The sequence below is a fragment of the Solanum dulcamara genome, chromosome 12 (assembly GCF_947179165.1).
Source record: "Solanum dulcamara chromosome 12, daSolDulc1.2, whole genome shotgun sequence".
In the NCBI taxonomy this organism is placed as follows: domain Eukaryota; kingdom Viridiplantae; phylum Streptophyta; class Magnoliopsida; order Solanales; family Solanaceae; genus Solanum; species Solanum dulcamara.
Genome location: NC_077248.1, coordinates 45,136,424 through 45,154,821, shown reverse-complemented (window position 1 = coordinate 45,154,821; position 18,398 = coordinate 45,136,424). Strand labels below are relative to the sequence as shown.

Below are 18,398 nucleotides of genomic sequence, written 5' to 3'. Positions count from 1 at the left end.
ATTTTTATACAATAAACTCTTTATTTTATTTTTATGTTATATTTAAATATTCTGGGAAGAATTAATATTAAAAATTTGAATAAATAAAAAAATATTTTTTAGAATAAATAAAAGAGTTAATTAATTAGTAACGTTTAATTAAATTTGGACTGAGTATATTTTTTAGATCAAAAAATGGAAGGATGAATATTTTTGAACTAAAAATAAAATTGGAGAATATTTTTAGACCATAAGATGAAAGAATGGTTTTCTAAGGGAAAAAATATTTATGTGAGTACTTTTTAATAAAAAAATACTGAATTTAGGGATATTTTTTATTTATTATCATCTATAATAATATATAGCAATACTATGATAAATCTGTCATTTATTAAAAGTGAATTATGCATGTATTGTATTAAACTGTGTGATAAATATTTATTAAAATTATATTATAAATACATTATAAGTTGCAATAATTTTTTTGTTTGTTATAAATAGTAAATATTTTTCTAATATACGTGAAGAAATAAAATGTAGAAGTAGAAGATGTACCAATTTATCGGTCCAGTTCTCTCATCTTCTCTCCCTCTATTCTTCTTTAATTTTTTATAATCTGAATATTATTAATAGTAATAATTAATGAAATGAACTATGCGTCCAAGGTGTTTGATGGTATGCCCAACTCATTTTTTGGAGTAATAGCGTCCACAAATTTTATTTCAGTCTGGGTTTTTGTTACTAGCCAACTGATTTACCTACTAATTCAGCTGCTTATATTGCTTCTTCAGTTACTGAAATTTGTTTATCAGTGATTTACTAGAGCTGACAAATAGTATTGGATATAGTAACAAATATCTTTTGCTGAATTAAAAACAATAATCATTTGTTGTCAATATGTTATTGTAAATAAATAAATAGGTTATTTGTTTTGAATTCTTGAGTAGATTTGTGTCTTTTATTGTGGAGATGACTCATTTATGGCTAAGTTTATTAATGAAAATTGAAGCCATTCAGATTATTTTTTTCCAGCCTTTCTCAGATTACAGTTTAACATTACTTTATATGTAGCGCCGATTTTAAGAGTTTCAACTAGTCCAAATTTGCTGTAGATGTAGTGGAGACTATAAATACCGAGTCCAATATATATTTGTGTAATGTGCTAACATGTTCCAGTACTTCCTTACATAACACATTTATGATTTTCATTTTGGGAACTAACAGAACTAGAAGTTTCACTTTTTTTCAAAGACGATTACCTCATCTGATGTTAACAAGGTAGAAACTTTCTTCAGAAAAAAATGTGTTTCCCTTATTTTTCCGATGTCTTACCTATCGAGATTTCCGTGCACACATGTGTGCCAGAAGGTCTTCTTTACTTTTTATTTTTATTTTTATGTGGGATCTACCTTTATTCTATGACTAACAATAACATATCCAGTGATGTCTGGGGAGGGTAGGGTGTACGCAGACCTTACTACTACCTCATAGAGATAGAGAAACTGTTTTCGAAATACCCTCGGCTCAAAAGACACATTCCCTGGTATAAGTAAAAATAAATAAGTAAATAAATACATATATATAGACATAGAGATAGAGAGAGCATATTGATAAAAAAACGATGCAAGTTTTACAAACACAAGGACAATAACGATAAAAATGTAATATGGTAATCAAAATAAAACACCGCAACTCTAATGGCACGTCTAGACCTACGACCACCCTAAATCGACAAATGACAAGATACCATTCTACCTCTGCTAGCCTTCAACCCTAATTCGCGACCTCCACCTTTATTCTAGGACTAAAATTAGCCATTTGTTACTCTGTAGGACAAATTTATGATCTACCAATCTCCACAACCTTTTGGGTAACAGAAATGCTTGGTACATCATGGCTGGGATGAAGGTGCCAACCTATTTCTCTTTAAAAAAACAAATTTGTGATGTTACGTGAAGCTAATGAAAAAATTACTTGAAAACAACCTCTGACAGAAATATAAGGTAAGGCTGCGTACAATAGACCCTTGGTCAGGCCCTTCTCTGGACCCCGCGCATTTTTTTAGGTTTCTTGAGGACAAGGTCCTTTACTAAAGTGACTTTACTTATAAAAAGGTCTTAAACTAGGTTATGTCTGCTCTATTCTTAGTCAATTAGATCCTTGGTCAATTTTCACTTATTTTTCCTTCAAATATGACTAGAATTTTAGATGAAATGTTGTTAGGTATATGATTGAAATTAAATAAACAGAGTTGCGTGCACCTGACTTTCAGATGGAAGAAAGAATAAAGGCGAAAATTTTAGTGTATGTGAGCTCTAGTATTGGCATAACTCTTACTATGCAATAAAAACTTTCAGGGAAAAAGAAAATTTTCACTGCCTTTGAATTTAAATGTGATACCTCCCCTTTTTTCCCCTAACACACAACCTCAAATGAAATGGGGATGTCACTTGAGTACTTATCCGGGAAACACAAAAAACGAATATGATAGATCTTGAAGCAGAGAAGCTAACTTTGTGTTTTATCTTTATTCCTCAAAAACTAGAAACAATGGTACCCATTAACTCCTACTTCTGCTAAGAAGAATATATTTAAGGGCTGAGAGTAAAAAAAAGAGCAAGCTGAAAAGCAGCACGGTAATTGAGAGTGAGAGTGAGATATGAACAACTAAATTTTTTTTTTACAAAGAAGTCAAAGTTTGAGGTGGATTTGTCGATAATAAACATGTGGAATGCGTTGGAAGATTAGATACTTGCCCTTTGCTTTGCTTTAGAAATGAAGCTTAGAATGAGTCACGTGTTTGTCGTTTATATCTATCATTTTCAGCTTTTGTTTTGGTTGAAACTTGATGAAGGAGTTTTACTAAGCTGGTTATTAGAATTTTTCAAAGACGAAAACAACACTTAGTAATTTCTGTAGCTTTTCGTGCATCATTTCATCAATTGATTTATTTTTTTGGGATAAAAAGGACAACATCACTTTATGCCTTTTCTGGTATTAGTGACTTTATGCCCATTTAGGCTTTATTTTGTACAAGAAATAATCTTTAAACACTTACACTTGAAGAAAATTCTTTCAAGTTATTTCTATGTTAGTAAGGATAAGGGATGAGAGTGAAATCTTTCACGATAAATCTTTGTTTTTTCCTTAAGGGATCATCCGTTGTGACAGGAGGCCTTACGGTAGATTTGAAAAGGTATTAACACACATCAGTATGCCTAGATCAAGATGAATACAAAGATAAAAATGTTCAACTTGAAAGATTAAAATCATGCTTAAAATTAGCAAAAATGGTCATGCTAACGAAATATTTTGGTTACATATGTGGACATACCTAATAATTGAGAGATGACTTTAAGGAGTAAAACTTCCCCTTAGTTATAGTGAGATTGCAACAAATTACTTCTCTAGCCACCATCTCAATTCACTGCATATAGTTGAGCTCTCTATAGTTCATGTCTTTGGTCTGTATTGGTTAGGCCATCATTTGGGATAATGCTCTTAAGTATCTGCTGCAAAGCACAGTTGATAATTACTTTTGTTGCTGCACACTCCATGTGTTCTCTAAATATATTTTAATCTTGATGTTTTCTTGTTTCATTTTTTGGGTGGTAGTTACTGTGCACATCCTGTAAGTCAAAAGTTCTTTTTTGATTTATGGTGGTTGTTGCATCAATAACTTTGCTAACTGTTATGTGCCGCTAAATTAATCTCATATATTTCATCTAAACTCAAATTTCTGATGAAATACTGTTTGATTTTGCTGCTTACCCTTAAGAGTACCAGCAAAAGAAAAAGTTCAGAGTCCTGCATTAGTATTTTGTACCTAAGGCATACTGGCTTCAAATGCAGATGCATTAAGGACGGACTTGTATGATATTGAACGATGTTATGATAATTCAATTGAACTTCTACTTCACATATGGATCAGATAATTGAATTGTGTAAACTTGAAAATTGTCACGTGCTAGGGAATCTTGAGGTCCGCTTGTAGTGCGACTCTGGTCAATCAAGTAGTTAAGTTTTTTCCTCTTAAATGTAATAAATTTTTATCATCATACATGACAGTACCAAACATATTTTTTCCCTTTTGAAAGAAACAAAATTTTTGCACAAATTGAATGTATAACAGGTCATTGAAAGTAAGTGTTTCTCGAGAGGGAAAAAGGAATTATGCTTTGTCTGTAATAGGTAATTTTCTAAACTTTGTTTTGACATTTTAAATCATGAATGATATTTTGAGCTGTGTGTTTCTCTGAATGATATTCATTATATGCTATGAAAAATAAGCTAAAAATGGACTGCATGTTAAATTGAATAATAGATGTTGGAGATTTGGGTGTTTTGCACCGTTACCAACCATTCATTTACTTGATCAACTTTGGTGAAATTGATCTTAAGAGCTATATACCCGACCTTCAGTGCATGTATAACTAATCAAACGGTAGATCTGAAGTTTTATTTTTTTTCATAGAACTAAATATTTAGGTTTCATACTTGTACTCGAATGATAAATATGGTGTAATTGTGTAACATCTTTTGTTAGTCGATATGTATTTATAATGTTCAACTCTAAGAATCAGAATTTCTTATCTTGATACTCTTTTGAAGTAGTGACCCATCCATAACTAAATAGGTGTATTTGCCTCTAATTTTAAGGCATTTACTTTGGTTATGAGGAATCATAAATGCACAAAATGGACCAATTTTTAAAGCTAAAATGAGAATTGTAGTACTACTATACATTTTCCTCCAAGTGCAGCATGAGTGTTTTTGCTTAATCTGTGTGCTCTCGCTTTTAATTCATCTTTGTTTCGAACTTTAAACTTTAATTTATGCTATCTCTCTTTTTCTCTGTTTTTGTGTTTGAAATTTTTGGTCTCTCTCTGCTGAAGAACTCAAAAAGTAGCACTTGAGGAGAAATTGTGAAATTTAGAGAGAGAATCTTATCACACTAGTTGGGTTGAGTTGATTTTAATGACCTGATATAATAAATTTTACTTATCATTCACATAATGATTCAATGAATACATCCTTGATTGTTAGAAAACTCATATAAGTGTATAGATTTTAGGGCTATTTGATTACTTTATCTATTCTATTTATAAGTTCTAAGATTTTGTACTTATCTATAAAATGAGTATTCATAACTATTGTGGCTGTCACAACAGTGGTGATAATACGGGTAACTTTGATCACTGAAATTTTTCTAGATAAGTATGAAGCATTAGGTACACCTTATATCTTGTGAAAATATGAATGTTGTGTTTATACTTGCTGGTGTACTACAAAGAACAACTCAACTCATTTTTTCAATAAATATTTCAAAATTATGTTTTAATATTCACTATGTCTGAGTTTATATCTTTTTTCATTAGCTCTCGGAGGGAGGGGTTTTATGATCTATAAACCGTCCCTAAAGAGCGATCGGCTCATGTTTGAGCATGAAGAATCACTTCGTGCCGACCTGTTACCAATCCACTTGGAGAAGAATAAATTCTTTCAAGCACCGACAGAACCGGAAGCGCCCCTTCTTTCAAAGAGAGTAGGACAGGTTATTCACATATCATTTGACGGTCAGAGGCGAATTGAAAGCGGCTTTCTTGTGGTAGTAATTGCGAACATCTCTCCTCTTCTCTTAGCGTGCACAGTTTGCTCCCGCTTCCTTTTTCATCTCCTCGATAAGCTCAAATTGGTTGTCCCCGAGATCGTTTTATATTTGGCCTGGGGTCTTTTGTTTCCAAAGAATGTGGATTCAGCATTCTTATTTTCACATTGATCTCAACCATGCTCCATGCACTGAGTCGTCAAATGACGCCGGTACGACTGAATATGCGTTAGAAAGGTCAATCCCTCTCCTACGACACCAAAAAAAACAAGTCACAATTCGAAAGATTGTGTAAAATAAAAATAATAAGATTGATTGGGAAAGTAGGTTAGTTTAGAAGACGCCAGATGGTGTGTTGATTTGTCCCATTTGAAGCCCTTGGAGTATGTCTGTTTAGTGGTATTCCTTGGAAGAATAAATGCTTCTCCAAGCAGGCTGAAAGATGATGTCTTGGAGTTTGGAGAAAGGAAAAAAATCCTCTCCAAAAGTTTGAAATGTGATCCCTGGATGTTAGGATTGTCGCAGGCGACATTGGATATTTCAGAATATTTTGAATATTTTGTAGATTTTTTATCCTCAATACAAGAAAGCACTACGAAATGTTAATATGCTTGTAAACATTGAATCAACTAAACAACAATGTTTCCTTTAGTTTTTGCTTTTTTTAAGGAGGGTAACAATTGTATTTTTATTAAACAAAATTTAGACACCCTGACACCCAAAAAAGGTGCTTAGTTTAGATCTTTACAAAAACAAACCAAAAGGTACAAAGGACTACTGTTCAAAAATCTATATTCTTATGCATTGCCAATTAAGTCAACTAAGTTATCTACTTCCTTCCGTATATTTTGTAAGCATTTGGCTCTAAGTAGTTTTTGGAAAAAATTGAAAAAATCTTGGAAATTAATATTTGTCCATATAATTTATCATTACTTGGCAAATATATTTGACAAAATTTTCAAGAACTTGGTAACTTGGGAAGTTTTAAAAATTTAAAAATTATCCCAAACTTTTATATTTTATAAAAATACCCATTATTTATTAATTCTAACTAAATATATATCTACCAACTTATTATGATCTAGAAATGAAAGCTTGTCGAGAAGAAATTGTTAATACAATGTGGAAAGATTTTAAAGAATAGTTTATTATTATCTCCCCGAAAAAGAATAGTTTGAGTGAGAAAATTGGAAAAAATAATAATTTATTTTTAATCCGATTAATATATTATTCTTGTCCATATTATTATTTTGTTGTTGTTGATTGTTATCAATTATATTATAAGTTTTATTTTTTTAACGAAATATATTAATTATAAAATGATAACACAAACTTATGGTTAATTTTAATAATTTTTAAAACTTACAGATACAAAATAATATTTTTTTGAAACATTACCAAAACTTAAAAAAAATTATGATACGGAGAAAATAACTTGGCGAAGAATAACTTCACCAACAATTTATCCTAATTTTATGGATAGAACTGCTAGTGCGTTCAAAAAATCTGGAATTCCTTTCTTTCCACACACTCCACCAGATGCAAGCAGGATAATCCTCCTCCCCTCCTCTGTACCCTACACTCCACCAGCTGTTCAGAAGCCGTAGAGTAGAGCTAGGTATTACCCATTTTATCCCCAAATTTGTTGGTTCAGTTGGAGAAATGTAGTTGCCAACGCAATGGTAAACCTTCAAATAGGAGTTCAAAGCAGTGACTGTAAAACTTGTTAGTTTTTCCGTCAATTGGTGTTTTGCTGAATTATTTTAGTGGGCATTTGACCATATTTCATTGTAAAATTTGAAAAAAAATAGTTTTTATTTTTAAAGTGAAAAATGATATTTGAAAATTGGATTTATATTTGGCCATGAATACAAATTGCAGTTGTTTTTGACTTTTTTTGTGAGTAATTTGGAGTTAAAAAGATTAAAACTTCTTGTTGTTTTTCAAATTCTTGAAAATTTGGAATGCAACTTCAAGTTGAATTACAAAATTTTATGACCAAACATGTTTTCTAGTTCAACTCTGAAAAAAGTGAAAAAATTTCATGGCTTCAGTTCATTTGATAACCATTCTGGTCTCTGATTTTGATTTTTAAATACTACGTTTGTTTGTCTTGTTTTGACTTATCAAGAGGTTTAAGAAATTAAAGAAAATTATTGAATTTTGTGGTCTTAAACTAAAAGATACGTATAATATACCAAAATGTGTTTTAATCTAACATGCCATGTGGAAAGTTAGTTACGTGCTTTTGGACTAAAAAGGAAAGCAATGCAAACAAATTGAAACTGAGTGAGTAATATTTTATAGATTATTTCGAAACAAAAAAGAGCTTTACTTGTTCTATTTTCTATCTAAAATCTCAGAAAGAAAGAAAATGGTGCTTAGTACATTGTGTGTCAAATAAATTACTGAAGCTTTTCCGGGTAGTTCTTTGTTTATGCTATCTTTTTAAGGAATCAAGTTCAATCTTAATGACCTCAATTTCAAGTGTGATAAGTGACATCTGAAGTAGGGATGGATATATGCATATCTACATTAAATTTCAACTGAAACAACGAAGTTCTTTTGTTGTGAGCTGCATACTCTGATATTGTTTAAGTTGGACGTAAATACAATTCTTAATCACTGTGAGATGTAATAGCAATTTATCTATCTATCTATCTCTCTATATATACACACACACACATATACACATACATACATACTTACATACATAGTAATTCTTGCCTGTTAAAGTACTTATTGCCGTTCAATATTTTGATACCAGGTGTGTTGGAATTTAATTTTGTTGAACCAACTCATGATAAGCAAGGGTTAGAGTGTTCACTAGTACTTTTAAGACTTGAGGAACGATTATAACAGATGCAAAAAAAATTACTCATGTGTTCTGTTTGTCTCTGTGTTCTGCTTTTCTAAAGTTTCATATACTTATAATCCTAGTTCTTTTTAGGTTGAATCATTGTCACAAACTTGACTATGTTTCTATCTTCATTGCTATGAGTTTCCAACCAAAGAATGTATGACTGAACATGATCTAAATCAAGAGGGATCTATGTTGTCTTTATGTATTTTATGTATTCAATACTTCTCTTCATGGTATCTGCATAGATCAGTATGCATCAACACTATTTTATGATCGTGTGAAGGGTGGACAAATTGACTAGTAAAAGATATTCTAAGGTCCAAAGGACAAAAGTTGTCAAAACCCCTTCTCCAACCCCCTAAAAAGGGTTCCTGTCTCCTCCTCCAATCTTCACGACCACTATTTCCCCTTCTCCTCACCGGATAGCGCTGTGGCCGGAGCCTTTTGATGTGATACATATATTCTCTCTATATCTCTGTGTGTTTGCTATGAAGGAAACTGTTTTTCCATGGAAAATGTTTTCTTGAAAAACAAGTGGATTTGTTACTTATTTTCTAGTGTTTGGTAAGAATGCAAAGAAATATATATTATTCCAAGATCAACTATATATAATCTAATAAAAAACTATGCGGGTGGGATGAGGTGGGATGGGGAGTGGGGGTTTGGTGTGACCGTGTGACGGGGTTGGGGGCATTGGTGGGTGGGGAGGAGACAATTAACTTGACATGTCACTTAGTGAATTTGTTTTCCCTATTTTCATCAGGGAAGATATTTTTCTCATTTTTAAGGAACTTGTATTCCTAGAGAAAATGTTTTCCAAAACATTTTGACCAACCAAACATGAGAAAATTGGATAACATTTTCCAAACCCACCCTTAATCTTCCCATTTAGCTGCTGAGGTTTCTTATGACCAATTCTTGGTCAATATGTGTGAATACCATATTATCTTGAACATCAGATTAACTTCTCCAGATTCAAGTACATTCTGCGTGATTGTAGAAATATTTAAAATGTGAAAATTTTATGTAGGTTTTCTTTTGTTACTGTTTATTTGGCGGTTTGTTGGTCAACTGGTAGTGAAGTGAATCTTTTTTTGGGTGATTTTGATGGAAATTATGAGTTTTTTCTTCTTGCCTTCATTTATTTTACAAATACACCAGAATTATGTAACTAACACTACCTAAATGCAAGAGAACTATGAGTCCTACTTAGCACCTGTTTTTGTTTATAAGTCTTACTCCCTCCATCCCAATATACAAAGATGATATTTGACTGGACATGAAGTGTAATATGTTTATTTAAGTAATACGTTGTATTAGTGATATTGAAAGAAAATGTGGAAATGATTGTTGAACAGTTGTATGATTGTTGAACTGTCACATGGAAGTTTAAAACTTGAATAATTTAATTAATCTGAAATCTTGAAAGTCATGAAAGTTGTATAGAAATATATTGGTGTTAAATATTTTTGGATGTTCCAACATAGAAGAGTGTCAGAAAAATTGGGACAGTATGATTTCCAGGTTCATATAATGTGTTAGAAAGTGTAATGATTATTTCCTTGTGGTTTGCATCTTATTTTTAATTAAACGCGCAGGGTATTATGGATTTTTTTGCCATTATTGTATCTCTTATATAATATATTCTTTTTGCAGGGGTAGATTGGCTAAAAATCAATCTTTTTAAGCTGTCTACAAACTGTTTGTTGGTGTTGTAAATGCGTGGGAAATGCAGACGATACCCGTCCACAATCTTGTTATTACTACTTATAGTTTTACCATTTTTAGTTTATGCGATCCTGCTTCAGTGTGCTACCAAGAAACCTTTCGCTGTCCCAAATTCAGAAGTTCATACCTAATAAATGGAGAAGTGTTAGAGAATCAGACCCCCGAAACTGTGGCCAGTCCTTGCTGTGTAGTGCTCATGAATGTATATCAGGGCCTTGTAAAGCAAGTAATGAATCTATGGTGGATTGCCTACTGACAACCTTGAAGGACTTTGCGGGCCAAGGTCACATATGCAAAGCCTTTAGAACTTTTTCTCTAATTCTGACTCATGTCTCCTCTCAAACCCCTTGTGATCTTGTTATACAGTCATTATCACCTCTTTATTATGTTGTACTAATTGCAAGTGACTCTCCGAAGGGAAACAAATTCATGCCCACATTATTAATTTGGGCATTGCACATAGTTGGAATTTGGTGCCAAGGATAATTACCTTCTATACGACCTTTGGTTTACTTGATGATGCTCATGTAATTGCCGGCACTTCAAATATTTTGCACCCTCTCCCTTGGAATCTCCTTATTTCTTCTTATGTTAGAAGGGGGCAGAATGAAGAGGCATTCTCTGCCTATAGGGGGATGGTGAATAGAGGTGTAAGACCCGATGATTTCACTTATCCATCTGTTCTAAAGGCCTGTGGTGAACAATTAAATCTTGTTTTTGGCCGGGATATTCACAAATCTATAGATGCTAGTTTGCTAGAGGGTAACTTGTTTGTCCAGAATGCTTTAGTTTCTATGTATGCGAAATGCGGGGAAGTCGATATTGCACATGATATATTTGAAAGGATGCCAATTAAGGATGTAGTTTCTTGGAATTCAATGATCTCTGGTTATGCTACCAAAGGTATGTGGAGTAAAGATTTTGAGCTTTTTGATAAAATGAGGGCTGCTGGTGCTGAAATGGATATTATTACTTGGAACACCATAGCTGGAGGTTGCTTGAAGACAGGTAACTTTATTGGGACTCTTAAATTGTTCTCTCAAATGAGAACTTGTGGAATTCAGCTAGAACCTGTGGCAACACTTATTGGTTTGGGCGCATGTTCCCACACTGGTTTGTTAAAAAATGGAAAAGAAATTTATGGCTTAGTGATTCAAAGTCACCTTGATGATTTTGATAATGTAAGAAACACTTTAATTAATATGTATGCCAGATGCAAGGCACTTAAGCAGGCATACATTTTGTTTCAGCGTGTTGGCTTTAAAACTGTAATTACCTGGAATACAATCATATCTGGCTTTGCACATTGGGACAGGTCTGAGGAAACCTCCTTTCTTTTCCGAGAAATGCTGCTTTCTGGTTTTGAGCCAAATTATATCACTATAGCAGGCATTCTACCCCTGTGTGCTAGGGTGGCAAATTTACAACATGGGAAAGAATTTCACTGCTATCTTACAAGGCGTGAAGGGTTTGAGGAACATTTGCTCTTGTGGATATGTATGCAAGATCTGGAAAGGTAGTTGTAGCCAGAAAGCTGTTTAATTTGATGAGCAAGAAAGATGCAATTACCTACACCTCGCTGATAGCAGGATATGGTATTCAAGGTGAAGGAAGAGAAGCAATTGAACTATTTAATGAGATGATAAAACTCCATATAAAACCAGACCATGTGACCATGGTTGCTGCTTTGTCAGCCTGTAGTCATTCAGGCCTTGTGATACAGGGCCAGAAACTATTTAAACAGATGCAAAGTACTTATGGTATAAGTCCTCATCTGGAGCACTTCTCTTGCATGGTTGACCTTTTTGGTAGGGTTGGTCTACTTAAAAAGGCAGAGGAAATTATCATAAAGATGCCTTATGAACCAACACCTGAAATGTGGGCAACTCTCCTTGGAGCATGTAAGATTCATAGGAATACTGAGATAGGAGAATGGGCAGCTGAGAAGCTGCTGGGGCTGAGGCCTGATAATCCTGGATACTACATGTTGATTGCTAATATGTATGCGGATGCTGGCCGTTGGGACAAACTGGCAAAAGTGAGGACCGTCATGCGGGATTTCGGTGTAAGGAAATCTCCAGGATGTGCTTGGGTTGATACGGGTTCTGGCTTTTCTGCCTTTTTGGTTGCAGATACCTCCAGTGGCCAAAGTAATGGAATTTATTGTCTACTGGGAGGGCTGAATAGGCAAATGAAAGACACTGGTCATTTGTCTACAGAGGATTCGTCTTCTGAAGAAGAACTTTGTGAAGGACTCCTTTAGAAAACGGAACGTGATACTCTGATCCAGTCCTTTGACTATTTCCATAAGAACTTTGCTCATCTTTCCTGTTGCAAGGTATATCCTATCCCTCATGCAGAATACGTGCTAGTTTGATCAAACATTCTGCTTTTTCTGCCACGGTTGAGGTAAATGACTGTTTTATGCATATCAGCACTTTCTTTTAACCATGTGCAAAGAAAAGTTAGCAAATACTTTGACTTGTGATTTTTTCAATGCCATAGTTATCTTTTCATCCCCTGTCTGAAGCTCGCATGACTTTCTTGATCTTTTTGACCACTGATGATGTTTTCTCTTTACAGGTTGCAGGTTTTGGAGAGTAAGGGAACTTGGAGAATTTATTTCAATCTTCAAGGTAGAGAGCACAGACTTTTTAAACAGAATACTGATGACATTAATTGTTCAAGTCTTAAGTGTATTTTCTCATTTATTTTGTAGGCTTAAGTTCTTTCGCTGCAGCATATGTTTTCATTGGCAAGATAAATCCCTTGGTGCAGATTCATTCTGTTCCAAATAATACTACTGTTCATTTTATTACATTCAATTTTATAGGTTCGTTGTTCATCTTTTCTTGATTTACTCTCTTAAATCCCTTGGTGAAGACTTATTCTATTCCAATTATTTTCTTTTGATGAACGCCATGAAGTATTTATATCAAGGACTGCCTTTTTAGATCTTGAGAGGAAGTCTTCTCACTTTTGTTTTAAGATGGATATAGAATTACAATTAACAAGATTCAACATTAGGTTATAAAAGTACTAGCACCTTTCGTTGAGTCGTTCTTTAATTATTATTTTTTTAAATTTGGAACATAAAATTTCGTAACTTTTCTGAGGATAAATACATACTACAGATAGTATTTGCAACTTATAGTATGTTTCGTATTGTTTCAACGACAACATACCCAATGTAATCCCACAAAGTAGGGCCTGAGGGTAGAGTGTATGCAAACCTTACCCCTACCTTAAAGGTAGAGTGTTGTTTTGGATAGATCCTCGGCTCAAGGAAATATAGTTCAAAGCAGTATGTAGAAAATGTTTCCTATAGTTCTTTATCAGAAAAAATGAAATGTTTCCTTTAGTTTTCGAATATATAAAATTTAAATATTAGATTTATGTAATTCAATTTAGGTCCGAGGATTAGTCAAATGGACACTCGTGAAGCGAAACGTGACTAGTAAAAGTAACGGAGGGAGTACATTATTTCTGAAATTTTTCCCACTCCTCTAAGATTTGATATTTGTCTTGATAAAATATAAGCTTCTAAAGGTATTAATACCCTGATAATAGTAGTAAATGATTAAATTGGCTTGTTTCTCCATAAACAGGGTTCTCATGTGTGATGACTTCATTCCAGGGGGGCACTTTGCAAGCTGGAGCTAAGGTTATTGTGCATCTTGTCAAAGCTATAGGTGTGTCATTAATTACTATTTGTGTTCTGTCTCGTCAATGTAGTCTATTTGTCTTCCTTTCTATATCATGTTAGTGCTAATAAGGATGAGAAAAGGCAGCCGATGCCCTCATGAAGTGGTTCTTTTCTTTTAGTATAATGGTGTCGATTATTAGCTAAATTAATAAATGAGATTCTTGCTACTTTTATATAAAAAAACTGTGGCTTTCTCTAATGTAATTAGAAATGAGATTGTCAATTAACTGTAACAAGGGGAAAACAGTTTATTTCTTGCCTGAGTAGAACATAATTGTTGCAAATTCATGAAAGTTGATATAGGCACATGACTTGCACTTCATGCTCCTAGTTATTTTTTATTTTAAGTGTATATTCTTTTCCTTTTCCCCTTTTGGATTTATGATGATGTCATTCCTATTAAGCACTGTAGCCTAAATGATGAATTCCTTGTATAGGGGAAAGTTGAGCAAATGAACTTCTTCAATAGGAAAGTGGAGGCAAGTGGTTAGGGCGTGTGTACAAACTCTTACTGGAGATAAGGTACATTTTGGGTTCATGCGTTTTAATTTGTCTAAATCTTCTCTGCAGTATCAAGAGACAAGAGTAACCTGGTTATTGTTTTGGTATCAGATTCGTCAGTTATGTTAGAAAACGCCATTGCGAAATGCTAACGCAGTTATAACCTTCAAATAGAAGTGGAAAGCCTAGACTGGAGAACACGAGTGCTTTTTAGTGGTATAATTTGTTACTTTATCTGTCAATTGGTGTTTTGCTTAATATTCTTATTGGTTTCACCTTGTTTGATGACGATTCTGATCTCCAATTTCAATATGAATCTTATAGATGATTCCAAAACAAAAAAGAGCACAGGTTCAAGAGTGACTTGGTTATTGTTTCGCTTTCAGATTTGTCAGTTGCCTTTGGAAGTGCCATTGCTAACACAACAGTTCAATTACAACCTTCAAAGAGGAGTGGAAAGCACTGACTGGAGAATGAGAGCGCCAGTGTGTTGGTAGAAGTTGTTACTTTGTCTGTCAACTCGCGTTTTGCTTAGTTTTCTTATTTGTGTCAGTTTGTTTGATGACCATTCTTATCTCTGATTTCCATCTTTTAATATTATCTTATAGATGATTCCAAAACAAAAAAGAGCTGAGCTTGTTCTTTTTTCTATCTATAATCTCTGAAAGGAAAAAAATGTACATTGTGTGCCATGAGAGCACCTTATCCTTTCAAAATCTATATGATACTTATGTAATAACATTAACGGCTTCTGACTGTTTGCTTACTGTAAGTTGTAAATCATTCTTGGTATGCTGGAGATGGTGCTTTTACTCCTTATGAGGATGTTTTTTTTTGTCTTGATACAAGACAATATAAGATGTCTTAGTAATTGCCAAAAATTTCTAGTACGATATGCTGGTTCTTGGTACACGAATCCAAAACTGTGATCAGCTTATCTAGCGATCAAGGACGACTGGGAAAAAAAAAGAAAGGCTGAGAACAATATTTCCTATCAATTTATTGGGCACTGTACGAAATATTTGAAATACAGGAAAGAAATATCATTCAGGTAAGATTTCCAAAGGGGTTGCAAATGGATGGTGAGTCACTTTGTCTTTCACAATCGATGGTAAATCCTCTCCTTGATCAGACTATCCCATGCTTTGTCCGGAGGGGGCCAAAGAATCAATTAGTAATATGCCTTCTATTGCCAAAAGACCTCCATGTCATGAACTTTGTTTAAAGCAACATCTATTGCTATAATGTTTAGACTCATTTTGTGGCAGCATTCACTCTTTGAATGCAGCCAATCAGCTAGGCCGTGATCTCCAAAACTAGACATTTGAAGTCATTGCCTTGGCAATCAACACTTGAACAGACATTTATCATCTTTAGAAGATTGCGATGTCTAATATTTTTCAAAGCTCTGTATTCATCTAAGAAGCTCCGTAAAGCCCCTCTCTGTTGTAGGCTTAGTACTTTGACCACTATAGTGATATTCTTATCCCTGAAGTGCCCTTGGTATACCGAACCAAAGTTCCTCTACCAACCGGGTTATCCTCATTGAACCCCTTGGTTGATTTTAAAATATCCTCATAAGTTACTCTCCCTGCCATAGCTAGATCATTATCATATGAATGTCTGAATTGCTGACCTGTTGAAGAGGTTGAACCAAGATATCTCTTTTCTTGGGTTCCTAATTATGCAATAAGCAGCAAATGAACATAATAGCAAAACTAGAAGGGAAACTGTTCTTGGTACTATTGCTCCTGAACCAATCTTTTTGGTTGATTAGGAATTTCTATGTTTACTACGTGCAGGTAAATCAAAGATGGGCTGACCTCCACATAGTTTACGACTCCTTGAAACTGAAGCTGAAACTGCACTTGCATTTGAAAAGAATTGTGGAATTTTCCACCAAACTAGTTATTGTTGATACCCAAGTGTGGACGTTGCTTGGAATTTCACCTGATAATTTGTTGATGTGACAAATCCAATTCCTTGAGATTTGTCAACCTTCCCACTTCTAATGGGAAAGAAGAACTCAACAAGTTACGCGCCAATTGTAAAGAAATTGAAAGAGAAGATATACCTGCAACCTCTTTTGGGATGTAAAAAAAAAGGGCAGCCCGGTGCACATCCCTCTTTTGGGATGTAGTCAACAAGATTGTTTCCAGTAAGGTTTAGCACTACTTGTACACTTTCCAAGATCTGCAGGTATGTTACCTTCTAGTCTATTGTTCTCCATGTATAAAGTTGTCAGCCTCCCTGAAAACTTATTTCCATCCAACTCCAGTCCTTGCAGGCGTTGAAGCTTGCCTAGACAATTTGAGTCAGTTGACACTATATTGATAAATGACTAGATTTTCTTAATGGTTGTTTAAACAATGTAATGTCAATCAACCTTAGATCACCATTTTATTTTATTTTGGTTCATTTTGACAGGTTCTCCTTTTACTTTCTTGATGAATAAATCATTACTAACAAGAGTCTTACAAGACTTCTTCAAAACCTAATTTATCAGTAGGATTCACAGCCATGCCCCATTCAATCAATCTATCATGAGCCACATTGTGAATTTAGACTTAGGCCTGGCTACATTCTGAAACATTAAACTCTTCTAGGGCACTCTAGTGTACTCACTCAATAATTGTGATTAGATATGTCTAATCTTTATTTACTTATGGCAAGATTAAAATTACATTGAATTTGTTGGAGTGTGATCTTGTCAGATATGATCTGTCTGATTAAAAGTAGCTGGTAAACATCAAATGCACTTTTAGATGTTGCAATTTATTTTGTGAATAAACTTTTCACATATCATGCTCATCTTGAAAAGCTCATTGAACAATTCAAGAAAATAAGTTTCTCTCCACAACCTAGAGAAAAAAGAAGTTTAAGGTAAGCAATTACGTCTTTGAATAAAAATGCTTAACATAATCGATTAGTGATTTGGTAAATAGTGTTGATTAACAGTTTTTTGGGTTAAAACGGTTGAAATACCCTTAAAATATTTATAAAAAATATATATTTAAAAGTATTTTTACATTATAAAAAAGGACAGCTTAATAATAGATAAAACATTTTGTATTTAGCAGGATTCCGAAAAGGACCTGATCCAAAAAGTGTGAGAAGTGCATCGAGTAATATAACAAGAGCTAATAAGATTACTATCACATGTCAAATAATGCGACATGGCAAATTAAATGCTAAGGCTAATAAGACACATTCTAAGTGTGCATGTGATATGTTCCGACAAATTAAGTGTAATTTTATTTCATTTTGAATTTGATTGTACAATAATTCAAATCATGAACCATTCAAATTAAATAACAGAAAATTGTTCTTATCGCAACTTCTCACTTCAACTATAAATATAGATCCTTCATAAGCCAAATGAAGATTAAAAATCTCACACACAATAGAGAATTCTGAAGAACAACAACTTAAGTGCATGTTCGGTAAGAAGGGGAGATATGTTTCAAGAAAAATGTTAAAAAATTAAGTGGATTTTTTAATTTATTTTCCGTGTCCGATATATTAGCAAAAAAAATATTTTAAAAATATTTATATATAATCTAGACAAATATTATAGGAGGTGGATATAGAGAGTAAGGTTGTGGGTGGTGGGATGGGGGTTGTGGAGTTAAGGATGAAGATAAGGTGTGTTAGAGGGTGGAGAGAATATAATTAATATGGAATACCGTTTGCATAACTTGTTTTAACTACTTCCCTTCAAAGAATTCAATTTTCTTATTCTTAAGAAACTTGTCCTAAAATAATGAAATATATATTTCTTAAAAAAAGTATATTTTCCTTCTATATTGAACACACCCTTAATTTCAAGTATGAATGCCAATCATAGATAGAGGTTTTCAAGATCAAAACTATCTGTTCGTTGCGTTTGATTCAAAATACTAATCGTGACATATATAAAATTAAAATTCATTTTTAAGATCAAGTTTAAAACACTATATTAAAATTAAATACTCTTTCTATTTTAATATTATTGTATGGTTTTAATTTGACAC

At 33.4% G+C, this 18,398-nt stretch overlaps 1 pseudogene; it reads left to right on the top strand.

The window, feature by feature from the left end:
• The first annotated feature begins 7,044 nt into the window (after positions 1 to 7,044).
• On the top strand, positions 7,045 to 15,151 carry LOC129876762 (pentatricopeptide repeat-containing protein At1g71490-like; annotated as a pseudogene).
• The last annotated feature ends 3,247 nt before the right edge of the window (positions 15,152 to 18,398 follow it).